Source organism: Balaenoptera physalus (assembly GCF_965194825.1).
Source record: "Balaenoptera physalus genome assembly, chromosome: 12".
Lineage (NCBI taxonomy): Eukaryota > Metazoa > Chordata > Mammalia > Artiodactyla > Balaenopteridae > Balaenoptera > Balaenoptera physalus.
In genome coordinates this window covers 89,035,993-89,048,453 of record NC_138897.1, presented here as the reverse complement: position 1 = coordinate 89,048,453, position 12,461 = coordinate 89,035,993, and the positions used below count along the sequence as shown (strand labels likewise).

Below are 12,461 nucleotides of genomic sequence, written 5' to 3'. Positions count from 1 at the left end.
CTGCGCCACCAGGGAAGCCCCCCATTATTATTCTAATGGCAGGATGTGGATCCAATGAGGTTCTCTTTATGGACAAGGATTAAAGCCAGATTCTCAAATCTGGGGATCAGGGAACATCACAGTCTCGGTAATGTTGCCCTCGGTGCTTTTGAAGAATTTTCAAGCCCTTTGTAGTTTTGTTATTCTCTGGTTGTACCCAGGCTGCCTCTTCTTTCCTTGAGCCTCATTCTTCTCATTGTGAGAGCAAGAGGATTCAATTAGATGGTCCTGACGTCCTTGCCGGCTCTCAGAAAAGTCTAGGATGGCAAAGAAAGTGGGAATAGTGAGACTTCCCTGGCGGTCCAGTGGTTAAGACTCCTTGCTCCCAGTGCAGGGGGCACAGGTTCAATTCCTGGTCGGGGAACTAAGATCCCGCATGTCGCACAATGCGGCCAAAAAAAAACCCCAAAAAAGTGTGAATAGTAATACCTGCAGCCTATGTCTCTTGGCATTTCTGTAATGATCGAACGGATTGGTGAATATGAAAGTGCTTTGTAAAGGTATAGCCCCGTGAAGGATGCCTGTAATGGCAGTTAGCAGCGGGTAGGATTATTCCCACTGAGAGTGCACACAGGCCTCTGGAGAGTGGCGAAGGGGAAGATTTGTCATAGTGACATAAGTGACAAATGTAACTCAATCTGCCCTAAGCAAAGCAGAATTCAGCGGTTTACGTAATAAGTTCAGGATGTGACCTTAGGCATTTCTAGATCTAGGTGCTCCAAGAAGATCTCAAGATCTTGGCTCTTACTTTTCATTTTTGCTTCCCTTTTTTTGCTTCCTCTTTCTGCTTCATTCTCTGGCAAGTTTCTCCCCACATGGCAGCAAAAATGGGGAGCAAAACCCCACACCCAGCCCAGCTGAACCATGTGGACTGAGAGTGGGGAAGGAGTGACTCCCCAGGGTTGCTGGGTGACGTAACCATGTCCCTAACACAAATGGGAATTCTTTTTTTTTTGGCTATGTCACATGTCTTGCAGAATCTTAGTTCCCTGACCAGGGATTGAAACCACGCCCTCGGCAGTGAGAGCGTGGAGTCCTAACCACTAGACCACCAGGGAATTTCCACAAATGAGAGTTCTGCTTTGGATGGCAGAGTATGGGGGAGGCTGGACCATCCCTCGAAGTTAGTGGGGCATCTCAGCCTGTCTTCCAGCCTCTTGTCCCCTCCCCAGGCCCTGTATCTTGGGAGGCGACTGTCTGAGAAGCGGGTTGGTGCACAGCCAGCTATTAGGCCACAACCTGGGGCTACAGACTCTTCTCTAATCTCCTAAAATTGGGCTTTTTTCTCTCAGCCCTGTTTATCTGCCCACTGGAAGACAGGCACCTAGCCTCTGTTTTTAGCTCCTCACCTCTGAAGAACCAGAACAAAAAGTGGCACTTTCCATTTCTTTGGCACTGTACGCTTAAAATGAAAGCTTTTTATTAAAGTCTAATATACAGCTGTTACCTTGGAGAGCTGAAGGGGTCCGGAGGTCCTGTGATGGTGTTCTGGGCCGGAGATCTAAACAATCTAAACATTAAACAGTACAGCTGCCTCAAATCCCTGGGAATTTCAGAATGACTGACACTTCTGAAGCTGTTCCAAATTTTGAAGAGATGTTTGCCAGTAGATTCACAGAAGATGACAAAGAGTACCAGGAATACCTGAAACGCCCTCCTGAGTCCCCTCCAATTGTTGAGGAATGGAATAGCAGAGCTGGTGGGAACCAAAGAAATAGAGGCAGTCGGTTGCAAGATAACAGACAGTTTAGGGGTAGGGATAGCAGACGGGGGTGGCCAAGTGACAATCGATCCAATCAGTGGCATGGACGATCCTGGGGTAACAATTACCCGCGGCACAGACAAGAATCTTACTACCCCCATCAATATGGACACTATGGTTACAACCAATGGCCTCCCTATGGCTACTACTGATAGAAATGTCAGCAGCTTTTAGTACAACCATTTACTCTGTCAACATGACAAAAGTTTATGTTGTATTTTCTGTTGGTCATAGTTTTACATCTGACTGTAGAGAGTGGATTGATTTTTTTGGAACTTGAGACATTTTTTAAATTAGATCTTACTGGAGAGATATGATGGCTGCTGGAAATATCAATAAATACTCCCCTAAAAAGGTTGTGGCTTACAAAAAAAAAAAAAGTCTAATATACATATAGAAAAGTGCACATATAGTAATCCTGTAGTTAAAATTTGTATAATTTTAACTACATTTTAATTTTAATTACACACCAGCGTAATTGGAAGCCCAGGATCAAACCCGCCTTGAGTTCCCATCCAGTCACTCCCTCCACTGTTCTCCTGACTTCTTCTAATAGTGTGGATGAATTTTGCCTGTTTTCATACTTTGTGTTAGTGGAATCATACAGGGTGTCTGTCCTCTTTTGGTTTTGGTGTTTTATCACTCAACCTTGTGTTTACGAGATTCATCCATATTGTTGTGTGCAGTTGTAGATGATTTATTTTCATTGCTATATAGTTTTCCATTATGTGATTATTTCACAATTGATTTATTCATTCTATTAGTGGGCACTTGGGTAACTGCCAGTTTGAGGCTGTATGCATAGTGCTGCTATGAGCATTCTAGGCATGATTGGTGAACAAATGGATGCATTTCTGTTGGGCATACACTTAAGAGCAGAATTGCTTGGGTCAGAGAATTTACATATATGTTCAATTTTAGTAGATCCTGTCAAGTAATTGTCCAGCGGATTGTTCTGGTTCTGATTGCCCCATATCCTTACCCAGAGTTGGTGTGTCCATCATGTTCATTGTAGTCATGCCTCCACGCTGATGGGAGTATAGTTCTATTTCATTGTGTTTCACTTGGCATTTTTCTAATGATTGATGAAATTGAGCTCCATTTCATATGTTTATTTGCTATTTGGATATCTTCTTTTATGAAATGTTTGATCAAGTCTTTTCTTCATTATTTTAAAGATTGTTTCTTATTTAAAAAAAATTTTTTTATTGAAGTATAGTTGATCTACGTTGTGTTAGTTTCATGTGTACAGCAAAGTGATTCAGTTATACCTATATATATGTGTGTGTGTGTGTGTGTGTGTATATATATATCAGATTCTTATCCATTATAGGCTATTGCAAGGTATTGAGTATAGTTCCCTGTGCTATACGGTAGGTTCTTATTGTTTATTTTATATATAGTACTGTGTACCTATTAATCCCAAATTCCTAATTTATCCCTTCCCCCACATTACCCTTTGATAAGCGTAAGATTGTTTTCTATGTCTGTGAGTCTGTTTCTGTTTTGTAAATAAGTTCATTTGTATCATTTTTTTAAGATTCCATGTATAATTGATATAATATAATATTTGTCTTTGACTTACTTTACTTACTATGATAATTTCTAGGTCCATCCATGTTGCTGCAAATGGCATTATTTCATTCTTTTTAATGGCTGAGTAATATTCCATTGTGTATGTGCATATATATATATAATACATATATATATATACACACACACACACACACACACACACACACACACACACACACCACATTTTTATTCATTCATTAGTTGATGGACCCTGAGGTTGTTTCCATGTCTTGGCTATTGTAAATAGTGCTCCTGTGAACATTGGGGTGCATGTATCTTTTCTAAATAGAGCTTTCTGTCTTTTCTGGATATATGCCCAGGAGTGGGATTGCTGGATCATATGGTAACTCTATTTTTAGTGTTTGTTTTTTTTTTAATTAATTTATTTTTTGGCTGCGTTAGGTCTTCATCACTGCACACAGGCTTTCTCTAGTTGCGGCAAGCGGGGGCTACTCTTTGTTGCGGTGCACGGGCTTCTCATTGCAGTGACTTCTCTTGTTGCGGAGCACGGGCTCTAGAGCACGTGGGCTTCAGTAGTTGCGGCACATGGACTCAGTAGTTGTGGCTCGTGGGCTCTAGAGCGCAGGCTCAGTAGTTGTGGCGCACAGGCTTAGTTGCTCCACGGCATGTGGGATCTTCCTGGACCAGGGCTCGAACCTGTGTCCCCCACATTGGCAGGTGGATTCTTAACCACTGCGCCACCAGGTAAGTCCCTATTCTTAGTTTTTTAAGGAGCCTCCATATTGTTCTCCATAGTGACTACACCAATTTACATTCCTACCAATGGTGTAGGAGGGTTCCCTTTTCTCCACACCCTCTCCAGCATTTATTATTTGTAGACTTTTTGATGCTGGCCATTCTGATTGGTGTAAGGTGATACCTCAGTGTAGTTTGGATTTGCATTTCTCTAATAATTAGTGATATTGAGCATCTTTTCATGTGCCATCTGTATGTCTTCTTTGGGGAAAGGTCTATTTAGGTCTTCTGCCCATTTTTTGATTGGTTTGTTTGTTTTTTTGATATTGAGTTGTATGAATTGTTTGTATATTTTGGAAATTAAGCCCTTGCTGGTCTCATCGTTTGTGAATATTTTCTCCCAGTCTGCAGGTTGTCTTTTTGTTTTGTTTATGGTAAAGATTGTCTCTTATTGATTGTAAGGTGTATCAGTTTGCTAGGGCCAAACATAACAAAGTACCACAGAATGGATGACTTAAACAACAGAAAATTTTTTTCTCATAATTCTGGAACTGGAAGTCCAAGATCAAGGTGTCAGCAGGGTTAAGTTTCTTTGAAGGTCTCTCTCCTTGGCTTATAGATGGATGTCTTCTCCCTGTGTCTTCCCATGGTGTCCCCTCTGTTTGTATCTGTGTCTAATCTCCTCTTCTTATGAGAACACCAGTCTTACTGGATTAGGGGCCACCCTAAAGACCTCATTTTAATTACCTCTTTAAAGACTTTATCTCCAAATATGGTTACGTACTGAGTTACTGGGGGTTAGAACTTCAACATATAAATTTTTGGGGACACAGTTCAGCCCATAACTTAAAGGTTCTTTCTGTTATGGATGTTAGTACATATTCCAAAATCATCTCCTACTTTTCACACTCTTAAAGATGTCTTTGAACTAACAGACAGTCTTAATTTTAACATAGACCATTTAACTCTTCCTGGTCCATTAGTTTGTTTTGTGTCTCATCAAATTAAGAAAATTTTGCCTACTCTGAGGTCACAAAGATATTCATATGTTTTTCTTGAAAAGCTTTAGTGTTTGAACTCTCACATGTACATATGTAGTTCATCTGGAATTGATTTTTGTGTTTGGTATGAGATAGGGGTCAAGATCCTTTTTTTTCCTATATGGATATCTGGTTGATTAGTACCATTATTGAAAAAACACCCTCTCCCCATGGCACTGAATCAGGTGACTTTGTTGTGAATCAGGTGACTGCATTTGTGTGGGTCTGTTTGATGCTGTAATCTGTGCCCCCCACCCCCAGGATCGCTATTCTGGAGAGTTCATGTAAAAAGACTGGGATATTTTCACATCTATGGGTTGGGAGTTGGGGGGATAGGGAGATTGGGGAAGAGATAATTCTTGTTGTCTCTGAAGATGCTTTAAACCCTCTGAGAAAACGTATCCGTAAAGTACAGTGTCCCCACTCATTGTCTGTACTTATGTCACTGAGGGTTGGGAGGGCCCATGGCTATGGGGAGACTTGCATATTGTCTCTTTATTGTATTTCTGTCTAATGAGGGTACCCAAGCCAACTGATGCTTTCTTTGGCCCCTTTTCTTAAAAAATCTTCATGACAAATCACCTCATTCAGTATTCATTTATTCATCCCATTAGAATAATAATCACCTATCTTTTACTGTATGTTTACCATATGACCTCATTTTGTCCTCACCAATAATCATAAAGTAAGTGTTATGTTCTGTTTTCCAGATGGGGGATCTGAAGCTCAGAGGGAGCTGCTCACACAGCTAGTGGGCGGTGGAGACAGGATCCAAACCCAGCCCCGGGTGCTTCCAAAGCTCATGCTTTTGCTTTATGACTTCCTACTCTAATCCTAACCCTCCTCCATTCTTTTTTTTTTATAAATTATTTATTTATTTTTGGCATTGGGTCTTCGTTGCTGTGTGCGGGCTTTCTCTACTTGTGGCAAGCGGGGGCTACTCTTCGTTGCGGTGCGCGGGCTTCTCATTGCGGTGGCTTCTCTTGTTGTGGAGCACGGGCTCTAGGCGTGCGGGCTTCAGTAGTTGTGACGCACGGGCTTAGTTGCTCCGCGACATGTGGGATCTTCCCGGACCAGGGCTTGAACCCGTGTTCCCTGCATTGGCAGGCAGATTCTTAACCACTGCGCCACCAGGGAAGCCCCCTCCATTCATTCTTCACTCACAAATTTACCAGGTGTCTGTGTTGTGTCTGGCCCTGCGGGAAGTGCTGAGACTCGTCAGACATGGGCTCTGCCCTTGACTGGCTGTGTTTAGGGAGAAGACTAAATTCTCACACCTTAGAAATCAAAGGTAGCTGATTTGTCCCCAGACCTTATTTTTATTTTATTTTTTGGACCTTGTTTTTTTTTTTTTTTTTTTTTTTGGAGTATAGTTGATTTACAAGGTTGTGTTAATTTCAGGTGTACAGCAAAGTGAATCAGTTATATGTATACATATATCCACTCTGTTTTAGATTCTTTTTCTCATATGGGCCATTACAGAGTATTGAGTAGAGTTTCCCTGTGCTATACAGTAGGTCCTTACTAGTTATCTATTTTATATAGAGTAGTGTATATATGCCAATCCCAGTCTCCCAATTTATCCTTGGCCCCCCAGACCTTATTTTTATTTTTTATTTTTACTAATATTTATTTTTAATATTTATTTATTTATTTATTTAGGTTGCTCTGGGTCTTAGTTGCGGCGGGCGGGCTCGTTAGTTGTGGCATTCAAACTCTTAGTTGTGGCATGCATGTGGGATCTAGTTCCCTGACCAGGGATCAAACCAGGGCTCCCTGCATTGGGAGCTCGGAGTCTTAACCACTGCGCCACCAGGGAAGTTCCTAATCTTTTTTTAAAAATTGAAGTATAGTTGACTTAACAATATTGTATTAGTTTCATGTATATAGAAAAGTGATTCATATATATATATACATATATATATGTATACATATATATATTTTCACATTATTTTCCATTATAGGATATTACAAGATATTGGATATATACACTACCAACTGTAAAATGGATGGCTAGCGGGAAGCTGCTGCATATCACAGGGAGATCAGCTCGATGCTTTGTGACGACCTAGAGGGGTGGGATAGGGAGGGTGTGAGCGAGGCTCGAGAGGGAGGGGATATGGGGATATATGTATACTTATAGCCGATTCACTTTGTTGTACAGCAGAAACTAATACAACATTGTAAAGCAATTACACTCCAATAAGATTAAAAAAAAATAATAATAAAAAAATAAAAAAACAAAAAAAGCAAGATATTGGATATAGTTCCCTTTGTTATACAGTAAATCCTTTTTGCTTACTATTTTATGTATAGTAGTTTATATCTGTTAATCCCATACTCCTAATTTATCCCTCTCTCCTTCCTAGACCTTTTAAAGTTGGTTTAAAATCATAGACTTCAAAAAATTTTAGGGAATTACCTGGAGGTCCAGTGGTTAGGACTCTGCGCTTTCACCAGCGAGGGTGCAGGTTCGATCCCTGGTTGGGGAACTAAGACCCCGCAAGCCGTGTGGTGCTGCCAAAAAAAAAAATAATAATAAATAATAAAAAAATAAAAAATTTTAAACTCTGGAAGAGTTTTTAGAACTCTCCTAGTCTTGCTTTCCCATTTCACAGGTGAGAAAAACTGAGGCCTGGAGAGAAGTTACCTGTAAGTTGCCCAGACAGTAGATGGCACATCAGATTCAAACGTAGGTTTGAATGTCAGCAGTTGGGAAATGATGCTTGTAACAGAACCCAAGAGGAAAAGTAGACTTGGGTGGGGTTATAGATGAGTTCAGTTCTAGCCACTTTGAATTTGAGCTCAGGAGTGATGTTAAGGTTGGACAGATATATGGAGGAGGCATCCACCTGATAGGACAGATAGAAATGCTAGGAGGGGAAGGTACATGAGGTCAGGAGAGCTGAGAATCCCAAGGGAGGAGGGTTTCAGAGGGGTTCAGTTATGTTCTCAGGTATGTATTCTCTCTAAGAGAAACACCCGCCTCACTGATTTGTTCTGTTTCCCTTTTCCTAGAAATCTAGTGCTCTATAATCAAAATCTTGATTTTGATTGTGCTAGGGGCCTAGGGAAACTGTATTTGCTTCTGCCCATTATTTTCCTAATAGGAATCACTCCCCTGTGGGGTAGCTCCTTAGAGTGTAAATAATAGTATTAACTACTGTTTACTAAGATCTTGTTATAAGCTGAGGATCTTTCCTATTTTTTTTTGTCCGATCCCATAAAACCCTACTTATCACTAGCCCCATTTAAAAAAAAAAAAATTTTATTTATTTATTTGCTTTTGGCCACATTGGGTCTTTGTTGCTGCTCACGGGCTTTTCTCTAGTTGCGGCGAGCAGGGGCTATTCTTCGTTATGGTGTGAGGGCTTCTCATTGCGGTGGCTTCTCTTGCTGCGGAGTGCGGGCTCTAGGCGCGCGGGCTTCAGTAGTTGTGGCGCATGGGCTTAGTTGCTCCGTAGCTTGTGGGATCTTCCTGGACCAGGGATCAAACCCGTGCCCCCTGCATTAAGCAGGCGGATTCTTAACCACTGTGCCACCAGGGAAATCCCTGTCTTGGGGATAATTTTAAAAGGTGCAAAGGTGAGGGAGTCAGAAGATATTAGTGCTTAGGGAAAACCTGCGGACCTTTGCAAGCATCCTCTTATTTCACAAAGAGGAAACTGAGGCCTAGATCTGGGAAACGATTTGTCCCAAGTTGTGCAGTGACTCAGTCCTGTGTCCTCTCTTTCGTGTACCCTTGCACCTTTAATTTGGGACAGCGTTTTCACTAGGATCCCCACTTTTAAGTTTACAAAGTGCTTCCAAAAATTGTGTGAAGCCACTAGGGCGGGTCCTATTATCTCCACTTTGCAGGTGAGGAAACTGAGACCCAGAGAGGTTCAGGGATATACCTAAGGTCTCACTGCTGGGAAGTAGTGGAGCAGTATTTGAACCGTGGCCGGTGCTCTTGATAATAAACTCTGGCTCTATGAGGTGGATGAGGAGATATTCCCAAGGAGCAGAAAAAAACCAGTCCAGAAACTTGAGGATGATAGAGAAGGTTCCAGAACTATGATGTGGGACACTTGTGTGCAGTCTCTGAAGAGCGGGCTCAGTGGGGGTTTGGGGTCAGTGCCCGTGCATGCTTTATGTTAGCCTTCAAGGTGACTTTCCACAGCCTCCTTCTGGCTCTGAGCCCGTGGCTCTTGGAGCTGACTGACGGAACCTTCAAAGCAAGGGCCATGGGGCCACGGATTAATTTCTGCAGCTGGAATTTGTTGGATGTGTGTGTAGCCTGTGAGCTCAGAGAACCAATGAGGAGGGGAGGGGCTGCCGCTGAGCAGGTGGCCTACTTAGGAACTCCAGGCACCGCTCTGATGTGGAAAATTTCTCCTGTAACCCCTTGACTTCAGGAGCCTGAGTTTCAGCTCTGTGGATCCCTTGCAGGCTCCAAAAGGCACCTTGACCTTGTTACCTGCCCCAGGGGTGGCTGCTCCCCAGAGCTTGGAGTACCACATTCCATTCTTAGCAGCCATCTGTCCCTTCTGTCCATTTGGGCCACTTGCCTCCTGCCTGGGGCTGAGCTTCCTGCTGGGAGACCCAGCACTTAGGCCCAGCTCCCCTTTGCCACCAGTGGCAGACCGGGCTGGAACCTGAGAAGATGGAGGCCTGGTGCTTAATCTCCCAGCTCAGACTGCAAGGGACTGGCAGGCCTCAGGTGTCCCCAGTGACCCCTTGGGCAAGCATCTCCATCTCTTCCCTCTTCCTTCCTTCTACTCTGCCCAGTTCATAGTTAAGGGATATGATCTGAGTATTTAAGAACTAGGCGACACAACATTGTAAAGCAACTATACTCCAATAAAAAGTAACTAGAAAAAAAAAAACTAGGCTAAAAATCAGTGTGTTGGCCCTGGAAGAGGACCTAAAAATGACCTAACCCAGTGGTTTTCAAAGGGAAGTCCCAGGAATCCAGCTCTGAATTCTGAATGCCTACCCCCTTCCCACTTCAGCCTGAGCTGCTTGTTTTTATTTATGTATTTGGCTCTCATCAAAGCTTCTGTTTGAAGGAAGAGATCTGCGGCAACGAAAAAAAAAAATTATAAAGGCCAACTTCTTCCTGCCCTTACATGCGAGGCAGCTGAGGCCTGGAGCAGGGGCAGTCGGGGTCGCTGGGCCTATAGGGCTCAGTCCAGCGCTCTTGACACTGTCCCAGGGGCCCTTGAGGCTCCCACTGCACGTTCTGGGGTCTCCTGTGCGCCATCACTGATGGAGAAGCAAGTCAGGCACCTATGCCTCCAGCCTGGCTCTTCAAGTGACCTAAAGAGCCTGCATGGGGCTGTGGCTTCAGCGCTAAAACTGGTCTCTCTGAGAAGTCCACGTATGGGGGAGAAAGAGCTCCCTTTCCCTTTCTGTCTGATTCACTTTGTATTCAGAGCCACATGGATCTTTCCAGACCTGCTTATTAGCAGCTGGTGGGTAAATGTGTTGCAGACCCTACCGTGTGCCAGACATGGTGTTAGGCTCTCTTACATTGAAGGGCCCGTTTTGCAAATAAAGACCGTCCAAGTCTAGAAAGGGTAAGCGAGTCCCTGAAGTCATAGAGCTGGTAACCGCTGGAATTTATAAAAATACTTCTGATTGGAGAGAATTTTGAAAAGTAACAAGAGTAGACAGATGGGGTCGGGGGGTGGTGGTGGGATGAATTGGGAGATTGGGATTGACATGTATACACTCATATAGAAACAAAAAATAGAAACAAAATTCTATTAGATCACAAAATCTAAAAAAAAAAGAATAGATAAAGTATAATGAACTCCTGTGTACCCATCATTCAGCCCCAATACCCATTAATCTGTGGTCTTGCCCCTTCCATACCCCCATCCACTTCCTCTTTTTGTGCAATATTTGAAGCATATTGAGACATCATGCCATTTCATCCCAAAAGTTTTCAGTATATAGTTCTAAATGTATATAGTATAGTTGATTTACAAGAGCAGGGGTTTTTAAAAACGTAATCACAATAGCGTTATCACACCTAGCCTTTTTTTTTTTTTCCTCAAAAAGCTGAATTGTTCCCATTTGGTGCAAGGCTTGGGAGAGGGCTCCAAGGTGGTTAAAAAGCTGGCTAGTGGCTGCATTGAGAGGCTTCAGGCAGAAGCCCTGATACCAGAGGCGCTCTTCAAAGGCTGCTGGGCTCCAGAGCCTCCTAGTCCTGCTTGAGGGTGAGCGTTTCAAAGAGATCCTGGCCCAGCCCAGCCTGGGGACCAGCCAGCCTGCAGAGGTTAGTCAGGTGGTCACCCATCTTCTTGATGAGTTTCACCTCATTTAGGGAGTGGCTCCAGGGAGCCACAGAGGTGGGGGTCTGCATGGGCAGAACCCAGGGCATACAAATCCAAAAGGGCCTGGTTCAGGTTCTTCTCCATGAGAATGGTGGCTTCCGTAGCATCCTGGGTTTTACCCCACTCATCTTGGGATGGCTTCTGCACGCTGGTTTTGCGTTTTCAAGAGATGCTTGGTGCCCTCGTGCTTTTCCTCTGCCAATTCGTGGAAAAAGTGGCCCACGCCCTCCAGAGCCACCCCCTGGCACATCGTCACCATTGAAATAGAAGCCCAGAGAGAGGTAGGTGTAGGAGGCCCGCAGATGCATGTTTACCAGGCGGTTGATGGCGGCCTCCACTGCAGTGGAATATTTCTGACATATCTGGGAGCTCACGGTTGATAGGTAATAAGGAGCTAAGCGCAAAAAATGGTGTTGGCTGGTCCTGGAGGCCCAGGATGCCTGAGTGGCTCGTTCTGAAAGTTACCACTGGAAAAATGGTTGGAGGGTGGTTGGAGGCTGGGGGAAGGGGCGTCGCTGGGTCTGTTCCTTCCAAACATCGTTGAAGCAAGAGACAGATCCTCAGGACCATGGAGTGCACTCTCACACCTAGTCTTTTAAAAACTAGGAACCTTAAAAACTAAGGAATTTAAAAAATTCCTTAAAATGTGTAAATATCCATAGCCATTGTTCAAATTTCCAGTTGTTTCATATATAGCATAAATGTTTCTTTTTAAAAAATATTTATTTATTTATTTAGGCTGCACCAGGTTTTAGTTGTGGCATGTGGACTTCTTAGTTGCATGCGTGTGGTCTAGTTCCCCGACCAAGGATCCAGCCTGGGCCCCCTGCATTGGGAGTGCGGCGTCTTACCCACTGGACCACCAGGGAAGTCCCTACTTTTCTTTTCTTTTTTTTTTTATAGAAAGATTTCTTTTTTTTTTAAATTTTAATTAATTAATTAATTTATGGTTGTGTTGTGTCTTCGTTTCTGTGCGAGGGCTTTCTCTAGTTGTGGCAAGCGGGGGCCACTCTTCACGTGGTGCGC

At 43.4% G+C, this 12,461-nt stretch overlaps 1 protein-coding gene and 2 pseudogenes across 10 annotated transcripts in view; 2 read left to right on the top strand and 1 right to left on the bottom strand.

Annotated features, from left to right (window-relative positions):
• Nucleotides 1–12,461, top strand: part of KDM2B (lysine demethylase 2B) — a 122,962-nt gene that overhangs the window by 10,211 nt on the left and 100,290 nt on the right. Inside the window, exon 1 of one of the 8 annotated variants that reach the window (XM_082418019.1) lies at nt 11,642–11,720. The exons of the other annotated variants lie outside the window; for them this stretch is intronic. The gene's annotated coding sequence lies outside the window, so the exon portion shown is untranslated. Of the gene's footprint in view, nt 1–11,641; nt 11,721–12,461 lie in introns of those variants that run through there. 8 annotated transcript variants of the gene reach the window in all.
• LOC309640025 (RNA guanine-N7 methyltransferase-activating subunit-like protein pseudogene) lies at nt 1,313–3,495 on the top strand (annotated as a pseudogene). The gene has a single exon. The product of its transcript is annotated as an RNA guanine-N7 methyltransferase-activating subunit-like protein pseudogene (transcript).
• Nucleotides 8,372–12,316, bottom strand: LOC309640024 (ferritin light chain pseudogene; annotated as a pseudogene). The gene has a single exon. The product of its transcript is annotated as a ferritin light chain pseudogene (transcript).